Source organism: Dendrobates tinctorius, unplaced genomic scaffold (assembly GCF_039654945.1).
Source record: "Dendrobates tinctorius isolate UK_male_01 unplaced genomic scaffold, ASM3965494v1 ptg000064l, whole genome shotgun sequence".
Lineage (NCBI taxonomy): Eukaryota > Metazoa > Chordata > Amphibia > Anura > Dendrobatidae > Dendrobates > Dendrobates tinctorius.
This window is the reverse complement of record NW_027361732.1, coordinates 14,962,907-14,986,586: the sequence shown is the minus strand read 5'-3', so window position 1 is coordinate 14,986,586 and position 23,680 is coordinate 14,962,907. Positions and strand designations below refer to the sequence as shown.

The window sequence follows — 23,680 nt, the reverse complement described above, 5'->3', positions numbered from 1 at the left end:
TAATAAAAACCATCACTCTCCCGAAAATTGTATACATATTTAGAAATTTACCCCTTATAATCCCTAATACCCACATTTCAAAAATACAAAATTTAATCAACTCATTCATCTGGAATAACAAAAAGGCAAGAACTCCTACAAAAACACTGTATAAATGCAAAACGAATGGAGGATTGGGTTTACCAAATATTTATGCCTACTATTGGGCGAATATTGTTAAACAGAGCCATTTTTGGTTAAGGCCATGTGCACACGATGCAGATATGCAGCGTTTCCGCAGCGGATTTTACCACGCAGAAACGTTGCATATCCGCATTGTGATGCACAGTACCTTTAAAATGAATGGAAAAAAAAAAACGCTGTGCAGACGCTGCGGATTTTTCCGCGCGGTTTTCCTGCGGTACAAAATCCGCAGCATGTTACTTCTTTTGTGCGGTTTTCTATCTCCCCTGTCTCCAAATCCGCAGGGGGAAAACCGCAATGGAAAACCGCACAAAAACCGCATGAAAACCGCGTGAAAAATGGAAGAAATCCGCAGGAAAAATGCAGGTCATTTGACCTGCGGTTTTCTTCCATTCTGCACGGAAAAATCCGCAGGGCTCAAAACTCCGTCTGCACTCAGCCTAAATCAGGAAAACTCACGTGCTTGGTCTTGCCAAGAACTCTATCTATAATAATAAATGCCCTAAGCAACTTCCGGTTGTAACAACTTCCGTCCAGTTGTAACCGGTGACGTCACCGCACACCTCTTTCCATGTTAACCCTCAACACACACACTCCTCTCACCTTTCACCATCTCCACTCACTCTTTCACTCCACATACGACCCTTTCTCTCACTCCGTCTCTCATACTCACGCCGTCATCGCCGCTGATCGACGATGCCCGACATCTTCTTCCGCCGGCGCTATCCTGGATCCAGACGTCCTCCACGCCGGCGACATGTTCTTGCGGCGACGCCATTTTGGATCGGCGAAATCCCGCGATAGTCAAGATGGCGTCGCCGCAAGAACATGTCGCCGGTGTGGAGGACGTCGGGATCCAAAATGGCGTCGGCGAAATCTCGCAAGATTTCGCCAACGCCATTTTGGATCCCGACGGCATCCACGCCGGCGACGCTATTTTGGATCGGCGAAGTCCCGCAATAGTCAAGATGGCGTCGCCGCAAGAACATGTCGCCGGCAAGGACGACGTCAGGATCCAAAATGGCGTCGGCGAAAACTCGCGAGATTTCGCCGACGCCATTTTGGATCCCGATGTCGTCCACGCCGGCGACATGTTCTTGCGGCGACGCCATCTTGACTATCGCGGGATTTCACGATACTCAAGATGGCGTCGCCGCAAGAACATGTCGTCGGCGTGGACAACGTCTGGATCCAGGATGGTGCCGGCGGAAGAAGATGTCGGGGATCGTGGAGCAGCGGCGATGACAGCGTATGAGAGACGGAGTGAGAGAAGGGGTCGTATGTGGAGTGAAAGAGTGAGTGGAGATGGTGAAAGGTGAGAGGAGTGTGTGTGTTGAGGGTTAACATGGCAAGAGGTGTGATGCTATCGCATCCTCCCGATGCGATAGCATCGGGCCATAATCTAGTTTAAACAATAATACTCATCCATGTATTACACTCTATAACAGTATTTTCAAAAATCACACTATGAACCGTCTCATCCAATCTTTCAAGCAATTATTACAGCCTGGAAGAAGCTAGCGTCAATTAAAAATAAAAACAGGAATACAACAAATTCAAATCTTATAAATAATTTTGATCTTTCCTTTATCACCTCTTTGCACAACAAACCGATCCCCCCACATTGGTCAAAATTAAGGCCCCTTTACATTTAGCGATGCACCAGCGATCCCGACCAGCGATATAACCCAGTCAGGATCGCTGGTGCATCGCTAAATGATCGCTAGTGAGCTTCCACACAGGAAGATCTCACAGCGATGCAGCAGCGGTACAGCGGACGATACTTACCTTTCAGATGCGGCGATCCTGACGCCCTCCGTCCGCGCGTCGCTCGTCGGCGCCAGCAGGAAGCGCCCGACGAGAAATGGAGCTGCGCGATCAGCGACAGACAGCGGGGAGCCGGTCGGAGGTAAGTATCACACATAGCGATATCGCTGCTGCGAAAGGAGTTTCACAGAATTTGTTGTCTTGAATACGTCAATGCCCCATATGTAGTGGAAAATTACTTTTTGGGTGCATGGCAGGGTTCGGAAGGGAAGGAGCACCTTTTGATTTTTGGAGAGCAAAATTGGCTGGAATAAATTGTGGACACCATGTCACATTTACAATGGCGCTGATGTGCCTATAAAGTGGAGCCCCAACCCCCCAACAAATGATCCCATTTTGGAAACCACACACCTTAAGAAACTTATCTAGCGGTGTGGTGAGCACCTAAAACCCACAGGTGCTTCATAGAATTTTATAACGGTGAGCTGTGAAAATAAAAACATATTTTTCCAGCAAAAATGTTTCTTTAGCACAAAATTTTTCTTTTTTAAAATAACAGGCGAAAACAAATATTTTGACTTCTCCTGAGTACATAGGTACCCCACATATATGGTGGAAAACTATAGTTTGGGCACACAGCAGGGCTCGCAAGGGAAGGCGCGCCAATAGAATTCAGAAGCGCAATTTTAGCTGGAATAGATTGTGGATGTCATGTCACATTTGAAGAGCTCCTGACATGCCAAAACAGCAGAAACCCCTTCAAGTGACCCCATTTTGGAAACTATGCCTCTTGGTGAATTCACCTCTGGGTGTAGTGAGCATTTTTAACCTCACAGAATTGTATAACTTTGGGCGGAGTCAATACCCCATATGTGGTCGAAAATGATTTTTGAGGCACAGTGGAGGGCGGGCCATATTGTTCAGATTTTGCTGTAATTTTTTGAGGGTGCCATGTCACATTGGCAGAGCCCCTGAGGTGCCAGAACAGCAGAACCCCTCCATAAGTGACCCCATTTTATAAACTACACTTCTCTCAATGAATTCATCTAGGGGTGCAGTGAGCATATTGACACCACATGTACCGTACAAAAATTCAGACCATTGGGCGGTGATGAAACCACCATGGTTACTTACCGGTAGCCGGTTTTTCCGGAACCCATGACAGCACCACCTGAGAGAGGGATCCGCCCCGCCAGGACAGGAACCTACTGAGACATAAGGGGCGGCACCTCTCCCCCGCTTCAGTTGGGTTACAGAGCATTGAGAGGACTTCCCGGTTAGTTACATGTTTAATCCAACACCACAACACTCAAAACACCCTATTAATTGTGCACACCCATACAGTGAAAAAGGGGGGGAATGTACGGGTGCTGTCATGGGTTCCGGAAAAACCGGCTACCGGTAAGTAACCATGGTGGTTTTCCCTTCACCCATGACAGCACCACCTGAGAGATTTTTGGAGACTTCGAAACACCTTAGGGAGGGACCACCGCTTGCAGCACCCTTCTACCAAAGGTTAAGTCAGCAGAGAAGGATAGATTTAATCTATAGTGCTTAAAGAAGGTTGAAGGTGAGGCCCAGGTAGCGGCCTTACAAATCTGTTCGATTGATACCTCTGCCTTTTCAGCCCAGGTGGTCGCCACGGCTCTGGTGGAATGAGCCTTGATGCCGTCAGGAATCGGGATACCACTAGCTGAATAGGCTACACTAATGGCTTCCCTAATCCATCTAGCAATAGTCCCTTTTGAAACTCCATAGCCTTTCCTGGCACCCTGAAAAGCTACGAATAGGGACTGTGACCTCCTCCACTGGCTAGTGGCAGATATATATTCTACGAGAGCCCTTTTAACATCCAGACTATGGAATTTTTCCTCCCCCAGATTTTTTGGATTTTCGCAAAAGGATGGAAGGACAATTTCCTGACCCCGATGGAAATCTGATATTACCTTGGGCAGATAACTGGGGTCTGTTCTTAATACTACCCTATCCTGAAAGACTTGCGTATAAGGAGGATTTACTGAGAGAGCCTGTAAGTCGCTTATCCTGCGGGCTGATGTGAGGGCTACTAACAGGATTGTTTTTAGGGTCAAGAACTTTAGGGGTAGCTGATGTAATGGCTCATACGGATCTTTTGTAAGGGCTTCTAACACCAGGTTTAAATCCCAGGGGGCTATTCTGGGTATTGGAATAGGCTTAGCTCTATGGCAGGATTTAATAAATCTGGCTATCCACCTATCTGATGCCAGTTTGCAATTGTAGAGCGCCCCTAGTGCCGACACCTGAACCTTAAGTGTGTTTACTGCTAACCCCATCTGCAACCCAGATTGTAAGAACTCTAGGATGGCCCTAATCGGGGGTTCTTTTCCTAACGGCTTACCAAAGAACTGTAGGAACTTATCCCATGTTCTGCCGTAGATGTTAGTAGTCACCGGTTTCCTGCTTTTTAGCAGTGTGGCCACCAGCCCAGGGGAGAACCCCCTATCCATTAAAAGCGACCTTTCAAATTCCACGCCGTCAGATGGAATCCTTTGACCTGAGCGTGCAATATTGGACCCTGAGCTACTAGGTCCGGGATTTCTGGCAGAACCCATGGTTCGGAGAGGGACATCTTCCGTAGCAGAGCGAACCAGGGCCTTTTTGGCCAGAATGGAGCTATTAGAATCACCCTGGCTTGATCGCTTCTTACTACAGTTGGGATCAGAGCTACTGGGGGGAACGCGTAAGCCAGTCTGAAGTTCCACTGGATGTGCAACGAGTCCACTGCCCATGGATTTTCCCTCGGGTTTAGAGAGCAGAACCTTTCTGTTTGCCTGTTGTGCTTGTTTGCAAAGAGGTCTATCACCGGTTCCCCCCAAAGCTGAATTATCTTTTGAAAAATGGACCGGTTTAGCGCCCATTCTCCTTGCCTCAGGGTATTGCGACTCAGGAAATCTGCCTCTATGTTTTCTGCCCCTTTTATGTGTAGGGCTGTCACGGAGTGTAGGTGTTCCTCTGCACTGCTCAGAATGTCTGTTGCTGCTTCCATTAAGGAGTGTGATTTTGTCCCACCTTGGTGGTTGATGTATGCCACTGCTACCTTGTTGTCTGACATGATGCGTACGTCTCGACCCTGGAGTAGCGGAATGAAGTGGCTTAGGGCCTTGCCCACTGCCCACAGTTCTCTCAGGTTAGAGGATGCCTTCCTTTCTTGAGGTGTCCAGGAACCCTGACCTATGAGGCCCCTTAGGTGTGCCCCCCACCCCGAGGAGCTTGCATCTGTTAAAATTATATCTGTCGCCTGTCTGTCCCATGGTATTCCTAAGGTCAGATTTGTCCCGTTCAACCACCAGTTGAGAGAGTCTCTGGTTTTTGAGGAAAGCTCCAGCTTCCCTTCCAAACGCCCTCTTAGCGATCTTTGTGCTCTTAGTATCTCCCCCTGGAGTTGCCGGGTGTGAAACTGAGCCCACCTGACCGCCGGAATACAGGATGTTAGGGTACCTAGTAGGGCCATTGCTTTTCTTAATGTCATACATGGTTGGTTTCGGCCCGCCAAGGCCAGATTTTGTACCTTCTCTATCTTGGACTCTGGGAGCAGACACTCTTGCCTTTCTGAGTCCAGTATAAATCCTAGGAAGGTCTGTTTCTTTAGGGGTTGTAATTTTGATTTTTTTAAATTGACTATCCACCCTAACTCTTGCAAGGTGTTGATCACCTGAGTCAACTGTGCTGTACAGTGGTCCTCTGAACTGCCCACTATAAGAAAATCGTCCAGGTATGGTATTATGACCGTATCGTGAATCCGGAGAAAGGCTGTCACTTCCGCTATGACCTTGGTGAAGACCCTCGGGGCTATGGATATGCCAAACGGAAGAGCCCTGAACTGAAAGTGCCTTAGTGTGCCCTGAATATAAAGCGCTACCCTCAGGTATTTCTGGTAATCTGGTTGGATAGGGATGTGATAATACGCATCCTTTAAATCGACTACGGCCATGAAGCAATCTTGATGTAGCAGCTTCACTGCCGTAGTCACTGATTCCATCTTGAAGGTCGGGTTCCTTATCCAAAGATTGAGGCGTCTGAGATTTATGATTGTCCTGAACGACTGATCCGGTTTTTTTATTAGAAAAAGGGGTGAATAAAACCCCTTTCCTTCCTGTGAGCGTGGCACCTCGGACAGTACCCGCTTGTCTATCAGGCTCAGGATTTCTGTTTCTAAGGCCAGTTGTTCTTCGGTCATCTTCCTGATAGGTGTGATGACGACCACGGGTTTTGGCTGACGAATAAAGGGGATTTTCAGGCCTTCTTTTAGGATGCTCAGAATCCAGGTATTGGAGGAGATCTTTTCCCAGGCCTGGAAAAAGAGTGCCAATCTCCCTCCTACTGGAATACCGGCATCATTGTGGTGACTTTTTTGAGGTGGAGGTGCCTCCACCAAACATAAACCCTGATTCTTTCTTTCTTTTATCCTCCCATCTTCTCCTGTCAGCGGGAGGACGCCCTCTATTGAATCTCCCCCTCCGAAAGGGCTGTCTCCTCTGATCCATAGGGAATCTGGGGAAGCCTTTTTTCTTATCGCCTGCTTTCTCCAGAATATCGTCCAAGTTCTTGCCGAACAGGAATCGACCATCGCAGGGGAGAGAGCACAATTTGGCCTTGGACTGAAGGTCACCCGGACAGCCCTTAAGCCATAACGCGCGTCTAGCAGCATTTGATAGTGACGCTGCTCTGGCTGTCAATCGCATAGAGTCCGCCGAGGTATCTGCCAAAAAAGCCGCTGCCCCGTGCAAGAGATACATGTCTGATAAGATCTTCTCTCTTGGGACCCTTGACGCCAGCTTCTCTTCTAACTGCTGCAGCCAGATCATGAGGGAGCGTGCCGTGCAGGTGCCCGCTATCGCCGGCTTTAGACCTCCTGCTGTCGCTTCCCATGCGTGCCTCAAATATGAGTCCGCTTTTTTGTCCAGCGGGTCTCTAAGAACCCCTGCATCTTCCAAGGGCAGGGCCGACCTTTTGGAAGATCTGGACACCGCTGCATCTATTTTTGGGACTTTGTCCCATACCTCCGTATCCTTGTATTCAAAGGGGTATTGTCTCTTAGAGGCGGATGGAAGGGCCTCCGATTTTTCAGGCTTTTTCCACTCCTTCTCAATAAGCGCCTGGATTTTCGCGTTTACTGGAAAGGTTCGTTTTTTCCTCTCCTGAAGCCCCCCAAACATGACGTCCTCTAGGGTTTTAGCCGCCCTTTCTTCCTGTAGGCCCATTGTGGTTCTAATGGCCTTTAGGAGGGCATCTGTATCTTCTACAGGGAAACATGGCTTACCCCCTGTGTCACTATCTGAGGAGTCTGAGGAGGATGATTTTTCCGCCTGAGATGATACTGACGCGGAATCTGAGGGGGAACTAGGGAAATCCTTCCTGCTTTTTTTCCCTTTTTTCAATAAGGACTTAATTGAGCCTTCCATTTCTGACCTGAGGGCAGATATTAGATTGGCTGCGAAACTAGGCGCTTCCTCCGCCATAGTCCGCTGAATGCACGAAGCACAGAGATCTTTTTGCCAGTCTCTTGCTAGGGGAGATTTACATATAGCACAACCCCTATTATTCTTCTTGCTTCCCGCTTTTCTGGGCCTTTCCTACAGGGTGAAGCATACAATAGAAACATGGATTTTTGTGAGTACTCACCGTAAAATCCTTTTCTCCGAGACGCTCATTGGGGGACACAGAGACTGTGGACACAGAGACTGTGGGTGTGTGCTTCTGCCGTCTGGAGGCTGACACTAAGTATACAAAAAAAGAGTTAGCTCCTCCTCCGCCGCATACACCCTCGCCCCCAGACCGGGCGTAACTCAGTTTAGTGCATAAGCAGTAGGAGAACGCCCCTTAAATTCAGGCAAGAAATTATACGTCTGGAAAGGGACCACCCTGATCCTTACATAAGGATTTGTATAACTCAAAATAAGCAAAAGCCAACTGGCTAGTAGGGTGGGTGCTGTGTCCCCCAATGAGCGTCTCGGAGAAAAGGATTTTACGGTGAGTACTCACAAAAATCCATGTTTCTCCTTCGACTCATTGGGGGACACAGAGACTGTGGGACGTTCTAAAGCAGTCCCTGGGCGGGATCTTAGCTCACCCAATCCATGCTATTTTGCGCCCCTGATTAGAGGTGCGCAACTGCTGCCTGGAGAATCTTTCTTCCCAGGCTTGCATCCGAGGATGCCTGGGTATGTACGTTATAATGTTTGACAAACGTATGCAAGCTGGACCAGGTAGCTGCTTTGCACACCTGTTCCGCTGAAGCTTGGTGTCGCAGTGCCCATGAGGCACCCACTGCTCGAGCCGAGTGTGCCTTGATCCCTGCCGGAACCGGCGTGCCACTGATTTCATAAGATTCTTGGATCATCAGGCGAACCCATCTGGCCAAAGTCGCTTTGGACGCAGCGAGCCCCTTCCGCCGCCCTTCTGGGATCACGAATAGAGAGTCTGTCTGGCGAAAAGGTGCTGTCCTTGTCACATACCTCCTAAGAGCTCTTACCAGATCCAAGGTGTACAATGCCTTTTCTACCCTGTGCACCGGTGTCGGGCAAAACGAGGGTAAGACAATGTCTTCGTTGATATGGAATGCAGAGACAACCTTCGGCAAGAAGGGAGGAGCTGGCCTTAAAACTACCTTATCCTTATAAAAAGTCAGGAACGGCGGCTTACAAGATAAAGCCGCCAATTCCGAAACCCGCCTAATAGACGTAATAGCTACCAGAAAAATGACCTTCCTGGACAGGTAAGGTAAGGAGACTTCTTGTAACGGTTCGAAAGGAGGCTCCTGAAGGGCCCTGAGCACCAAGTTCAGGTCCCATGATTCCGTCGGCGCCTTATAGGGGGGTACTAAATGTGCGACCCCCTGCATAAACGTCCTAACCTGCCAGACCGAAGCGACCTTTCGTTGGAAAAGCACCGACAGGGCCGAGATTTGCGTTCTGAGCGAACTCGGAGCAAATCCTGCGTCCAGCCCTGCCTGCAGAAAAGCCAGTACGTTGGGGATCGAAAAAACCAGAGGAGCCACTCCGCTATCCCTACACCAACGGAAAAAAACTTCCCAAGTCCGATGATATACTCTCGCCGAGGAAGGCTTTCGGGCACTCACCATCGTGGCCACCACATCGCGCCTGAATCCTGCCTGTGTTAACAGCCAAGATTCAATGGCCACGCCGTCAAACACAGGGCCCCTAAGTTCGGATGGTAGATCGGCCCCTGGGACAGCAAGTCCGGCCGATCTGGGAGACGCCAGGGTACGTCCACCACTAGCTGAACCAGATCTGCATACCAGGCCCGCCGAGGCCAGTCTGGGGCCAGCAGAATTGCTGGAACCTTCTCTCTCCTTAACTTTCTGATGACTCTTGGAAGCAGAGGTAGCGGGGGGAACAAGTACGGGAGACGAAACTGGCTCCACGGAAGCACCAGAGCGTCTGCTGCGATTGCCTGCGGGTCGAGGGATTGAGCGACGAACCTTTGTACTTTGGCGTTCTCTCTGGATGCCATAAGGTCCACGTCTGGTGTCCCCCACCGTTGGCAGATCTGTTGAAAAACCTCGGGGTGCAGGGACCATTCCCCTGCCGCGACCCCCTGTCGGCTGAGAAAATCTGCCGCCCAGTTTTCGACTCCCGGAATGTGCACCGCTGAAATTACCACGTGGTTCTTCTCGGCCCAACGCAGTACCAGCCCAACCTTGCGCATGGCTGCTTGGCTGCGCGTGCCCCCTTGATGGTTTACATACGCTACTGCTGTAGCATTGTCCGACTGAATGCGCACCGGCCGGTGTCTCAGCAAACACTGAAACTGTTGCAGGGCCAATCGTATTGCCCGTATCTCCAGAATGTTGATCGGGAGAATTACCTCCTGAATGGACCACCGCCCCTGGGCTGTGTGACTCTGGAAAACTGCTCCCCAACCCTGCAGGCTTGCATCGGTCGTCACCACCAACCACTGTTCCGGGGGAAAGGGTTTCCCCTGGACCAGAGACGAGTCGCGAGTCCACCATCGGAGTGATCGTCGGACCAGCGGAGACAAATTGCACCGATGACTGAGGGATAGCAGCCTTCGGTCCCATGCTGACAAGAGCGCATGCTGAAGCGGACGGAGATGGAACTGGGCAAACGGGATTGCCTCCATCGCCGCCACCATTCTGCCCAACACACTCATGCCGTACCGGATGGATCTGGAGCCCGGCTGTAGAAGGTTCCGTACCCCCTGTTTGATCCTTCGCGCCTTGTCTTGAGGGAGGATCACCAGCCCCCGGGAGGTGTTGAAAACCATGCCTAGGAACACGATTCTCTGGGCTGGAACCAAGGACGACTTGTTCCGATTGATCAACCAGCCTAGACGGGCCAGGGTATCCAGCGTGATACTGACATTCTCCTGGCACGCCTGAAACGACGGCCCCTTTACCAAAAGGTCGTCCAGGTAAGGTAGTACCGTTATGCCCCGAGCATGCAGGATGGCCATAACCACCGCCATTATCTTCGTAAAGACTCTGGGGGCAGTGGCCAGACCGAAGGGCAGAGCAACAAATTGAAAATGTCGCCCTCCGATCGCAAAACGCAGGAACCTCTGGTGTGGAGGAAAAATCGGAATGTGCAGATATGCATCCTGCACATCGATTGAGGCCAGGAACTCCCCTGGATCCATGGCTGCAATGACTGAACGGAGGGATTCCATCCGGAACCGCCTGACTCTGATGAGTTTGTTCAGGATTTTTAGATCCAGTACTGGCCTTACTGTCCCGTCTTTTTTGGGGACCGAAAACAGGTTGGAGTAAAAACCTTGTGTCTCTTCGCTTTTCGGCACTGGGACAATGACCCCGTTGCGCTGTAGCGTCATTATGGCCTGTAACAAACCCTCCGCCTGCGATTCTGTTCCGGAAAGCCGGGAACGGAAGAATCGCCGTGGCGGGAGTCCGGCAAACTCTATCTTGTACCCGGACGATATCAATTCTGCCACCCAAGCGTCGCGTGCCACTGCGACCCAAACGTGGCTGAACCTTAGTAGGCGTCCGCCCACTCTGTCGTCCGTAGGTACGAAGCGCCTCGAGTCATTTTGCTGGAGGCTTTTGGGATCTGGCCCCCCTCGTTCTGGGCAAACGGCCTCTACCCAGCGGATTGGCTCTGTAAGAGGTTTGCCTTTCCCTAATCTGACCATCATTTGCGGAGGTGGATGCTCTGGCCGAAGTCCCCCTCCAGGGGTTACGAAAGGGCCGAAAACGCCTCTGTGTCTGCCTGAATGCTGGCCAAGTCCTCTGCTGCGGGAGGAAACTACTCCTCCCCCCTGTGGCTTCTGAGATAAGCTTATCAAGCTTCTCACCGAACAACCGATTGCCCTGAAAAGGCAATGAGGTCAAGGATTTTTTAGAGATAGAATCCGCTTTCCACAATCTCAGCCATAATGCTCGCCTAACGGCGATCGCATTTGCTGCTGCCACAGCAGAACACTCGGCCGCGTCCAGAGAGGCGCTGACGAGAAAATCACTTGCCCCTGAAATCTGATTTGTCACCTCCAAGACCTCCGCAGGCAGATCTCTGTCTTGGAGGGCCTTATGCAGAGCGTCCGCCCATGAAACCATGGCCTTAGCCACCCAAGTAGCCGCAAAGGAGGGGGCCAGGGCTGACCCCGCTGACTCATACACCGAGCGGGCAAGCCCCTCTATAAGGCGATCAGTTGGGTCCTTGATAGAAGAACCGCTGGGTATCGACAATAGCGATCTTGATGCTAAACGTGATACCGGTGGGTCCACTACTGGCGACTCCACCCATCCTTTATGGAGTTCAGGAGGAAACGGATACTTTGCTTGCAGCGCTTTTTGCATTGCAAAACGCTTATCCGGGTGTTCCCTATGTTTCTGGACTAGCTCCTCGAACTCCGGATGCATGGCAAACCTTCTATGCGGTCGCCTGGTCTTCTTGAAGGAGACCTTGTGACCTGAGGCCGTGGACACATCGTCCTCGATCTCTAATGTCTGGTTGACTGCCTCAATGAGGCTGTCCACCGAGTCTTGGTATCCTAGGCTTTCTGGATTCCAGGCCTCCTCCTCCTCCTCGCCCTCATCCTGCTCGCTTCCTGAGCTCGGCGACGGGGAACGAGATGCCCTAATACCCGCCGCCGAAGCCCCGGAGGGCCCGGCCGACGGGGAACGAGCTCTCTTGCCATGAGCTTGTCTGGTGCTGGAGCGGCCTCTAACAGTCGGAGGGTCCTGAGACGTGGACGAGCTGTCTTCCGCTGGCAGACCACCATCCTTGTCCCTGCCCGGGCCTCGAAGAGACTCAATTGCCCTTGTAAGGGACATCATAGAGTGTGATAAAGACACCGCCCATTCTGGGGGGTCCTGACCTCTGGGCTCTGCAACAATGGGGGGCTCCTGGGCTCGCTCCGACTCGCAGGCTTCACAAAATTTACCCGGCTGCGCCTTAGGCAGCCTGACCCCACAGGAAACGCAAACAGCGTATAGGAAAGAGTGAGCTTTCCCTTTGCCAGACATATTGCAAGGTAGGGTAGGAGGAGGAGGATAACCCCTTCCTTGACTACTAGTGCGGCACTCGAAACGGGGTTGCACTCACCCACCGGTAATGTCCCACCTTGCGTCTCTTCCACGGGGCGTGCGGCGTTACTCGCCGGGGCACTTGCGGCGCACTCCGGGAGATAGGCGGCGGCTTCCGGCCGCACTTCGGCGAGGAAATGTGAGGAGGGGGAGGGGGGCGGGAGCTCCCCGGTAACTGTGCGCGCCCGCCGCTCTCCGCCCCCCGGAAGTTAGTGGGCGGGGCTTCCGGCTACCCCCGGAAGTCGGCGGGCGGGCGCGCGGAACTCCGGACCTCCCCATACAGCGGGGGCCTCGGCCGCCGACGGGGCTTCTGGCCGCACTCCACGTGCGGCGTTCGAGGGAGGGGGGCGGGAGCTCCCCGGTAACTGTGCGCGCCCGCCGCTCTCCGCCTCCGGAAGTTAGTGGGCGGGGCTTCCGGCTACCCCCGGAAGTCGGCGGGCGGGCGCGCGGAACCTCGGACCTCCCCATACAGCGGGGGCCGCGGCCGCCGACGAGGCTCTGGCCGCACTCCGCGCCCATTAACAAAGGTGAGCCGGGCCGCCGTGGGGGCTCTCTTGTGGTGCTCTCAACCCCATCCCTGGGCAGGGAGGGGGAGGCTACTGCACCGGGACGCTTCGATCCCTTGGCTCACCTGCGCCTCCAACTCCACCCCTGGTCTCACTACCTAGGGGTGGTAGGGGCATTAATGAATTCCCACGTTGCAGGAGAGGAACAACGTGGAGGATCACTCACACGTGCTCGCCCGTTGGGGTTCATGGGGAAACCGAATCCTCTTATCAGGATGCGTTGCCGCCTCTTTAAAAAATAACAAAGAAAAATGGTTGTCTGGGGAAAAGTCCCAGATGTGTCCCTCGGTGCGGGAGAGGAAACACGTGGAGGGCTACTCACACGTGGTCGCCCGTTGATGATTTGGGGAGATCGGACCCTCTCTATAGGATCCGTCGCCCCTATCTTATCTTCATAGAAAGGGAAGAAAAAAAAAAAAAACTAGTCTGGAGCTCCAGACTGCGTGTGCCTCCATCAGACACTAAGCAAAAAACGGAGTTACGCCCGGTCTGGGGGCGAGGGTGTATGCGGCGGAGGAGGAGCTAACTCTTTTTTTGTATACTTAGTGTCAGCCTCCAGACGGCAGAAGCACACACCCACAGTCTCTGTGTCCACAGTCTCTGTGTCCCCCAATGAGTCGAAGGCGAAAACCCCTATTAATATACTGTTAACATTCACGAAGATCACTCACCACCCGTAATCAAGGGTACCGGACTTGGAGGCTGCATCGGAGCACCTGACCCGCGCTCTTTGGACCTTGAGGAGTGCCCCGACCTGCGGCTGGGGCGACTGCTGCTTGAATGGCTTCCATGCCTCCTGCCAGAGGGCTGTGAGGGAGGCAGGGACGCTGAACGTTCCTGCTCGGACTCCATTTTGCACCGCCGATCTACAGCTGTCTTCCTCCTTTTAAATTGCATGCCTCCACCTGGTGAGCGTCTTCCTCCCCTCCCCCCTGCGACCGCCGGCCCAGCGCTTCAGAAGCCGGCCGGCGTCGCACCCGGCACCATTACACCGTCGCCTTCTGCTGACGTCAGCCGGCGCACCCAGCATTCCAAGCGCCGCTGACGTCAGCGGCCGGAAGACGCCAGCGTCTCTCCCCTACCACGGGGATCGAGATGCGGCGTGCGCGAGGGGAGGGCGGCGCGGTGGGGGCTTCCCGGAGCCACCGGGATCCCATCCACGCCCGCACGAACCCAGAGCCCCAGGGACCCCGGGGACTGCGCTTCCAGGACCCGACGGCCGGCGCTACAGGTAAGCTACCTGTTCTTCCCGCGCCGGGACGGGCCTGGGTCTTTTATCTTTTTCTTCGCCCATGACAGGCACCGCCACAGTGGGATTCCTTCCAGGACAGGAACCCAACTGAAGCGGGGGAGAGGTGCCGCCCCTTATGTCTCAGTAGGTTCCTGTCCTGGCGGGGCGGATCCCTCTCTCAGGTGGTGCTGTCATGGGTGAAGGGAAAAGAATAATTAAATTTTTAGCACTGAAATTTTGTTTTAGCCCCAAGTTTCTAATTTTTCTAAGGGCCAATAGGAAAAAGTGGACCAAATAGCTTGTTGTGCAATTTCTCTCGAGTGCGCCAATACCCTACATGTAATCGAAAACTACTTTTTAGGCACAGTGGAAAGCTCAAAAAGGAAGAAGCAACATACTGTAGTGCAGCTTTTACTGACAAGGTTTGCGGATGCCATGACCCACTGGAAGAACCCCTGCGATGACAGAACTACAGAATCCCCTCTGGCCCCCCTCCTCAAAAGGCCCAATAAGCCAGTAATTGTGGGTGATAACACGGTCAAAGAGGAGCGCAAAAAAGGGTGGAATGGTCAAATAAAATCTTCTTTTTATTGCATATCCACAACGCGTTTCAACAGAATTGTCTGTCTTCCTCAGGTGGCAGTAAGACAAACGATTCTGTTGAAACGCGTTGTGGATATGCAATAAAAAGAAGATTTTATTTGACCATTCCACCCTTTTTTGCGCTTCTCTTTGATAACCCACAATTGCAACTACTTCCCACTTTTGAGGTACCCGGCTGGAGTCGCATTATTCTCATTATTTCGCACGACTGGTGCTCCTTTTTGACCGTCCTATCATTATCCAATAAGCCAGTAATGGCAGTAATGCCCTGATGGTGGCACTGAGTCTGTGATCTACAAGTACACAGAGATCTTTCTCTACAAGTTACTCTCCTAGTTTTACTACCAGTAGAACATATTATGCCGACCTATTACTAGTACCCAGGTGCAAAATTTTACATTTACCCGCATTGCACCTTATCTGCCAAGTGGATGCCCAAATACCCAAGTCAGTCTGTAAGTTATTAACATCCTCTATATACTACACTATGCTACATAGCTTAATAACTTCTGATAAAGAAAGAATAGTAATCTAATAATCCTGTCTTGTATATCATTAATATATAAATAATTTAACAGCGGATTCATCACTGAATCTTGGCATATGTAAGGTACAACTGGAGATTATTCAGAGTAGCAGTCATTCACCGCAACGCTGGACTGTAGACTTTGAAACAGTTTTTGATCCAATTACAAACCTTACTTTCTAGTCTTATAGACCTTACTTTAACCATTAGACATCTATGTGAAACAGTCAAATGCCTTTGCAAAGTTCAAAAACACTATATCCACAGCTACCCCTCTGTCCAGGTTTCTATTCATCTATTCTTACATACAAATCAGGCTGCTTTAACAACTTCTGTCCCCAGTAAAATCATGTGGCTATCACTTAGGTTATTTTCTACCACATGCTCCTGCACGTAGCCCCTTACAAGCCCCTCAAACATTTTTCCACAATGAATGTCAGAAGGGTTGTCCCCTTTCAGTTAATTTTTTTGAAGATGGGCACCACGCATTATCCAGCTCTGCTTATTCTTAATGTAGGAAGCCCCAGAATGTAAATATGGAGTTCTTTACAGCAATGAAGCCATGTGAAACATATTCCATGTTATAATGTGCTGCTTACTACAAGGCACTATGTGCTTTCCTTGTGTGGGAGACTGAGGATCACTAATCTTTGATGTTGTTTGTAAACTCTGTAAAACATTCTTCAAAGTGTAATACGGGAAGTATGAAGAATATCAGCTAAGCAGAGCATGGAAAAGCAAAGAATAATGTTCAGTAGGTCGCTACTGCGGAAATGACAAACATCAGGACAAACTAATCTTGTGTCAACATAAACCTGTGTTGGAGCGACAAAATATATTATATTACATTGCATTACAGGGGTAATATGCATCATGAAAATTAGCACTTAAAGCACCGCTCCAGCGTTTTTTTTTAAATTTTACCGCTGGAGTGGTGCCACTAAAATTCCCTGCCACTAGCATCATACTTACTGTCCGCCATCTTCTTCTTTTATCAGCGCTGCTCTGATTGTCTTCTGCAGGTTCCTGCAGTGTTTACTGGGTGATCAAGAAGTCATAACTCAATGTAAGTGTATGTGAGCCAGCACGATGCCAGAACGAGGCCAGAACAAGGCTCTCACAGACTGACACGGAGAGCTTTTGACTGTTACCTCTGACTTCTGGTCAGTCAGGAGCTGCGATCATAAGATGACGATTTGAGACCAAAGCAGCGCCACGAAGAGCTGAATATGGCGGATGGTGATTATGATAGTAGGGTCAGGGAGCTCAGATTACCCGCTGGAGTGGTGCTTTAAATATTGATGACCTTTCTGACAAACTTCGAGGTGGTCAAATGTAGGCCGTGTAAAACACAGCTGTGTACACTGTGTTACGCAGGACACTCGCATGCCTTCTAAGCGCCACCCTACCAACCATGTTTTTCGCTCTGCTCCACCCAGTACCTGACCTGCTCTGAGTTACTTTGTGCTGGATGTGAGGTGTGACTGAACTCTGAAGGAATTTGTATCCACTTTGTCCTGCAGAGATTTGCTTCCCAGCCTATCAACTGCTGACAGGTGATGTATTAGGTGACGCCACCCTCCATTCCTCGTCCGAACATTAGTTCCTAGCCTGCTAGCACCTGGTTAATGCGTATCTTTATATTCTGTCTCCAGTTATCGATCCGGCCTGTTTACCCGCTCTATTTGACATCTACATTTCTGACTCCAGTTTTGAATAGTGAAGCCTTCCTTGACCGTCAAACCTCGCTTTTGTCTTGCGCTTCTGTACCTTGCACCAGCGTCTCTGACCCTCAAGTCAGCTGCTGCAGACACAGGGAACGTCCTGGAGTAATACCTGATAACTACCGGCAGCCCAGCCTATCCTCACCATCAGAGGAACTAGTGAATACCCAGTCGTCACTTAGTTATGCCCCTCCAGTGTAAGCCCGGCCAATGGCGCCGTGGGCTCACACCCACCAGAATTACACAGAGCAGTGCTAGTTCTTGGGTTACTGCAGCTCAAATCCTATTAATTTTAATAGGAGCTGAGTGGCAGAACCAGATAGCGCCACTAGACAGTTCACAGAGCTGTGTACTCTTTACATCCAGACACCACAGGAGCTACAAAAAAAATGAACACCTGGATGCAGGCTGTCAGATTCATACAGATCGGATATTGATGTCTAAGGATAGGTCATCAAAATCAACAAATTAGAAAACCATGCCGCTAAAGACTGAAGAAGACTCTTAACACCTTTTATCTCCAGCATGTAAAGGGGATGGAAGAATAATATATTCAAAAGGATGTCTCAAAATACAAAACGTATATATTGATGGTGGTTGGAGAGCAGGACTCCATACATACAGAAGAGATGGTCAAACCTGCCATTTTTGCCAGGATGGGTGAATGATCTGATGCAAGGATGCACATTTTCTGCTCCTAGGGCCACATTGCTGAATTGATTCAGTTTGACAATAAAATGTAAAATGGCATTCCCAATAAAGGCTGGGATCACACATACATTGCTCTCCATCGAGAACTGTTGGAATTCCCAAAGAACTGCACTTTGACGGAAACCTTGACAGGGCCATTGACAAAGCCAATGGGGTCACTGTGGATACTGTCTGACCTTTGTCATGGTAGTATTCGTCTTTTTTTAAACATGTACAAAAACAATCAAAACATGAACACTTGGCTGAGCTAATTTTTAGACTTCAGTCTAGAAAGTAAATGTTTTCCAATGAAATAAGAGTGCGTAAGTGTGTCTTCTGACAGCAGGGCTTCTGTAACGGCATGTGCAGCTCAATGCTGCCGCCATGTGGTAAGAATAAGAAAATGGCAAAAAACAATCTCGTATGATATAAAGTAATAACAAAACGTTCATGCAAAGCACCACATCTTTGACATACTGTATTTACCCTCATCTATCATAAAAGTGCTTAATAGGAGAAAAACATCCACATTAGACCTACTCAGATGGATATAGTTTCCATACCAGTTTTTTTCTCTGTTGACCTACATGGACCCTGCTATTTATATCCAGTACATGATGAAGAATTCATAAGTTGAACTCTATGTACCCACACCACGTCCTAAGCATGTTGGTGTAAACAGCAAGCTCCATTTAACTACAGCCTCCCAGATCTGTCAAAAATTCCTAAAATAAAGCATTATTAAAATATTAGTCTAGCCTGATGAAGAGACCTGAGTAGTCTCGAAAGCTTGCAATGTGTTACCATCTTTTCAGTTAGCCATTAAAAGGTATCAACCACTGAGGACTCTCAAATCTAACATTTTAAGGACTTTTTCCGGTGTCCATGTTTATATAGTACAAGAAACTATGGAGAAAAATAACATTAAAGTTTTCTAATTTGTTCCTTAAAAAAGCATTGGCTGAAAAACAGATCAAACTGTAATGTATGTTTTTTTTCTGCAGATAAAACAATGTTTGTCTGCACATAGATCCATACTAAAGCCGGTTTGTGAACAGTGTGTTACAGAAGTGTAACAAGGCAAGAAGACGGCGCAGATTTTGGCAAAAATTTGATGATTTCTGTTCAGAAAACAGCAGCAAAATAAAAATAAAACACGTTAGTCACATTCCCTGGCGCTTCGGCGGCTTTAATGGCAGTTTCACCGGCCTCATACAATGATGTCTCACCCCACGTCACATGAAACGAGACTCAGTGCAGGAAGCCTGATTAAAGTATTTTTAAAAAGAGTCTATCACTCCCAAAGACCCACTCATACTACTGACACAGTCATAAAGGGACTCAGCGGCTGGTAAGATCATAAATGCTGTACACAATTTTACTAATTTTGTTTTATATAAGAAAACGTTTCATCATTACACATGTAAGTGAGGGGTCCTTGGTGCACCCGGGATGCGGTCAAGGACTCTGCACCTTTCCCCTCAATTAGCATCCTCTGCCTCTCTCCTGATATAGATTAATGGTGCTCGCTGAATTAAATCTCTAGCCCGTGCACACTGACACTGTATCTGGGCGAACGCTCATCCCCCTCTCCTGTCTGAATGGCCTCCCGCTATTGGGTGAGTCTGGGTGCAGCGAGTGGCCGCTGTAGACAGGAAAGAGGGATGAGAAAGTCCATGTACGCACCGACACTGTGTGAGCTCTTCAGTGTCAGTGTGTGTAGAGCTGAGGCAGCCGCCAAAGTGAGCACTGCCATAGGTGCTGAGGAACGTAATTGAGGGTGAAGAACGGATGCACCGAGCCTTTGGCCACACCAAGGGTGCGCAGAGAAGAATAATAAATGTTACAGAAAATTAAATTACTGAAATCTGCACAAGAGGGATGATTTCTATAGGAGCTAAGTCCCCTATATGAATATATTAGTGGTTTAATTTCAGCTTTGGGGGGGGGTGGCAGAGTAACTTTAGGGTATGTGTACACATTGCACATTTGGCCCTGCGGATCTGCAGCAGTTTTCCATGCGGTGTACAGTACTAGGTAATCCTATAGAAAACCAAATCCGCTGCGGTTTATTTTCCGCAGCATGTCAATTCTTTATGCGGATTCCGCAGCGTTTTACACCTCTTCCATTATAGGAATTCGCAGGTGTAAAAGCGCAGGCGAAATCCGCACAAAATCTGCACTAAATCTGCAGTAAAATGCAGGTAATTTTACCTACAGATTCAGCAAAATCTGCGTGGAAAAATCCGCAGCCAAATCCGCAACATGTGCACATACCCTTATTGTAAACTTCATTGAAAGCAATTTTGTTTTTGCTTTTTTAATTATTTGGAATGTGGATCTGAGAGTAATGTGCAGCAAAATCCGCAGTACCTGGGTATGTTGTTAATTTAGACTTCTCCATTAATCTCAATAAGGCCGGAGTCACACACAACAATGAAAAAAATCGGACCCTTTTTGACAGACCAAAATCGCACAAATGTTTCCTTAACAGTGATCCATATGTCGTCCGATTTTCGTATGACAGCCTTATGGCGAGATTTTCTCGCCTGCTTGCAAAATTGACATATAACAGTTTTTAGGCCTGAAAGCAATTTCCTGTCACCTGGAGAAGTCTTGCATTTTTCTCGCAAGTCACACTTGTGGTCTGTGTGTAATCCGATTTTTTTCTTGCATTCATAGACTTGCATTGGCGAGTCTCGGCCGAGAATTGGCGACAATCGCAGCATGCTGCGATTTTCTCAGCCCGTTTAAAATGGGTGAAAAAAAAATCGGATGCTGGGAGCTGCCCCATAGATTAACATTGGGACGAGTGCAATGGGATTTTTTATCGTATTGCACTCGTCCGCCCAAATCACATCAGAGGTATCCAAACCTTAGGGCAATTTCTGCACGATTAACAATGACCTGCAGTGTGGGGGTGAGATTTGGTGACATGTTGCTGCTACTTAAAACTCTGCCATGTGTGAACATCCCCTTATCGGACAATACTGCAGAGCAGCACCACTGAGTAGACGCTGTACAGTATACATTGTGCATTTCGGGACAAATGTGCTCATCTACAATACTGAGGAGGTTAATCATTCAGATGCACAGTGCCCCTTTGCTCTGCTATTTATTGGTCTGTGACCCTGCTTGGGCCCCTATTCATGACAATGGCACCAGACACATTTACAAAACCTTGGAGACTCTCTTATATTATAAAGAGACTTACCATAACCTACAGTAATTAACCATTCATTGGCCAGACTTTCCTGACCGAGGAAATACTTTCTGCTTTGTATATTACAGCTGCCTTCTGCAGTTCTGTCTTTTTGCAGGGAAGGGATAAAGATCTTTGCTTCTTCCTTTTATGTTAGAATTTCCCCCTAAAATTAACAATCACCGGGTGTTTACTGATCACTAATCATCTGGAATTGGTTGGGAAACCAAGAGTCCGATTTATTATTTTATCATTTGTTTTATTCTTTAAGTCATTTTTTTTAATCCTGCGATATTCGCCAAGGTTTTTGGCTCCAAATGCATCAAAATAGTACAAATGGTTCATAAATAATGCGCAAAGTCTAACATCGTCTTTTTTTTTTTTTATCTTTGACCATTTGTCAATTTTGACCAACATTTGAAAAAAAAGGGCTAAGTGGGCACAACCCTATTACCTGGAATCAACTAAAGCATAATATAATGAAGAACAACGGTATAAAGAAGTATGTCAAAACAGGGATCAGCTGCACATACTGAACATTTTTATTGAACAATTAAGCAAGACGAAACATTAAAAACAATTAAAATAGCCCAAAGGCTATGGAAAAATGACCGAACAAGCCCATAAAAGAACTATAGTCCACCCTATCTAATCAAAAGAGGATATTGATAATTAATATATCTAACATGGAAAAACCTGAGAACATGCCCTGATAGCGAAATAGTGCTGGTATAGTCTAAAGCCCCCTTCACACATAGCGAGATCGCTAGCGATCTCGCTACATGTGACACTTACCTCCGACCGCTCCCCCGCTGGCTATCGTTGATCACGCGAGATCGTCCTGGTCCATTTCTCGTCGTCAGCTTCCTGCTGGCGCTGACGAGTGACTCCAGAGACGCAGGAGGAAGTCATCATCATCGCCGCGTCTCACAGGTAAGTAACGACCACCGACCGCTGCTGCATCGCTGTGAGATCTTCCTGTTTGGCAGCTCACTAGCGACCATTTAGCGATGCACCAGCGATCCTGACCGGGTCGTATTGTTGTCGGGATCACTGGTGCATCGCTAAGTGTAACGGGACCTTAAGTGGCGATAACATAGGTTAAAGGACCCCACGCGTATCACCAACAGGAAAGGCTTCTTCAAGGGCAAAGCACCAAGTGGCTCTGCTTATCGTTACTTAATATGCAGATTGTCTACATCATGCCTGGAGTGCAGAAAATCACTTGGGTGGGAGGCTAGATTACATTTGTGACATTTTTTTTTACTTTTTGAAAAGTCTCAAATGATAAATCAAACGAAAACATCTGAAACCCTAAACTACACCAACAGGGACAAAAACTACAAAAAAAAAAAAAAAACAACAGACAAACACATGAAATACAGATTTCGAAAAACTTTGCAAGTAGAAAGATGAATTTGGAGTAAAATAAAAAAAAAAAAGGGGCAAAACACCGAAAACTCGACAAAAAACAGGCACGAATGCGAGAATGAATCCGGCCCCAAGTATTTACATTTCGTGCGGTACCAACAATAGTGAAAGCATCAGATGTCCTGCTCTGGTCGCTTTTCTCTATTTACTGGGGAAACTTCAATGAGATTTCTTCTTTTGCACCACAGAAAAAAAGCGGATGACACATGGATAGTGAAAATGAACACACAGGCCAAACATGGATGAGACCAAAAACAAGCACAAAGATAAAACCAGTTTGTGTTATGACCACGTAAAAAAACCAAACACTAATGTGACTGAAGAGTCCGTCAATAAGCAGGGCATAACTAGAATATAAAGAGCCCCAGAGCAAAATGAGATAAGTCCCCACTAATTAATATCAGTAAGCTGATCAGCAGCAGAGCAACAAAAGTAGGATAATAGCACCATTTACCACAAAACATGCACAGAAATGATATATTGTTAGATTATAAATTAAATGAATCATTCTAGATAAATCTATTCACTTCTTAGGCCATGTGCACACAGTGCGGATTTCTAAGCCTTCTTATAATAAAGTACCAAGAACTTTATAGCCCTAGCGATGAATTTCACTTTTTAATTAGTGAAAAAATGGAGTTGTACTCTTGTATGCCAATCCCTAGCCACTAGATGGTGCTATTGTAACTGGTAATGACATCACTACACTAGTAATACAGAAGACTATAGGAAGCCGGTAATGATAAACCTTTATTATGGCGGTATGGAGAGATAGCATATCCTGATCATTGAAGCAAATAACGATAGTAAACATTATTGCATATCAATATGTGGCTCAATGGACCTCGCTGTCAATGAATATGAAAACTTTTTTAATTCCGAGCTTGTACATACGGTATATTGCATATTCCCCGGATACGGGTCACACTGTTGAGTACTCCTCTTTCTGAAGAATGGGGACCTGATAAATGCCACTGTCAATGAACAGGTGGTCGGATATCCTAAGAATGTGCATGTGAATTCTGATCACCTCTCCACTGACAGCACTAGATGACGAGACCTCGCTCTCCAGACAGATGTGTGCCCTGTCCCATCGGTGGGCACCTGCGTCTACTATACATTTATTTCATCCTGCAGACAAGCCTTTAACATACAGGATGAGAATATCCCCTTTTAGTATATTTTAAGCACCCCTT

General features: G+C 48.4%; 1 protein-coding gene across 2 annotated transcripts in view; it reads right to left on the bottom strand.

The window, feature by feature from the left end:
* Nucleotides 1-23,680, bottom strand: part of VWA8 (von Willebrand factor A domain containing 8) — a 670,166-nt gene that overhangs the window by 221,805 nt on the left and 424,681 nt on the right. The window lies entirely within an intron of this gene.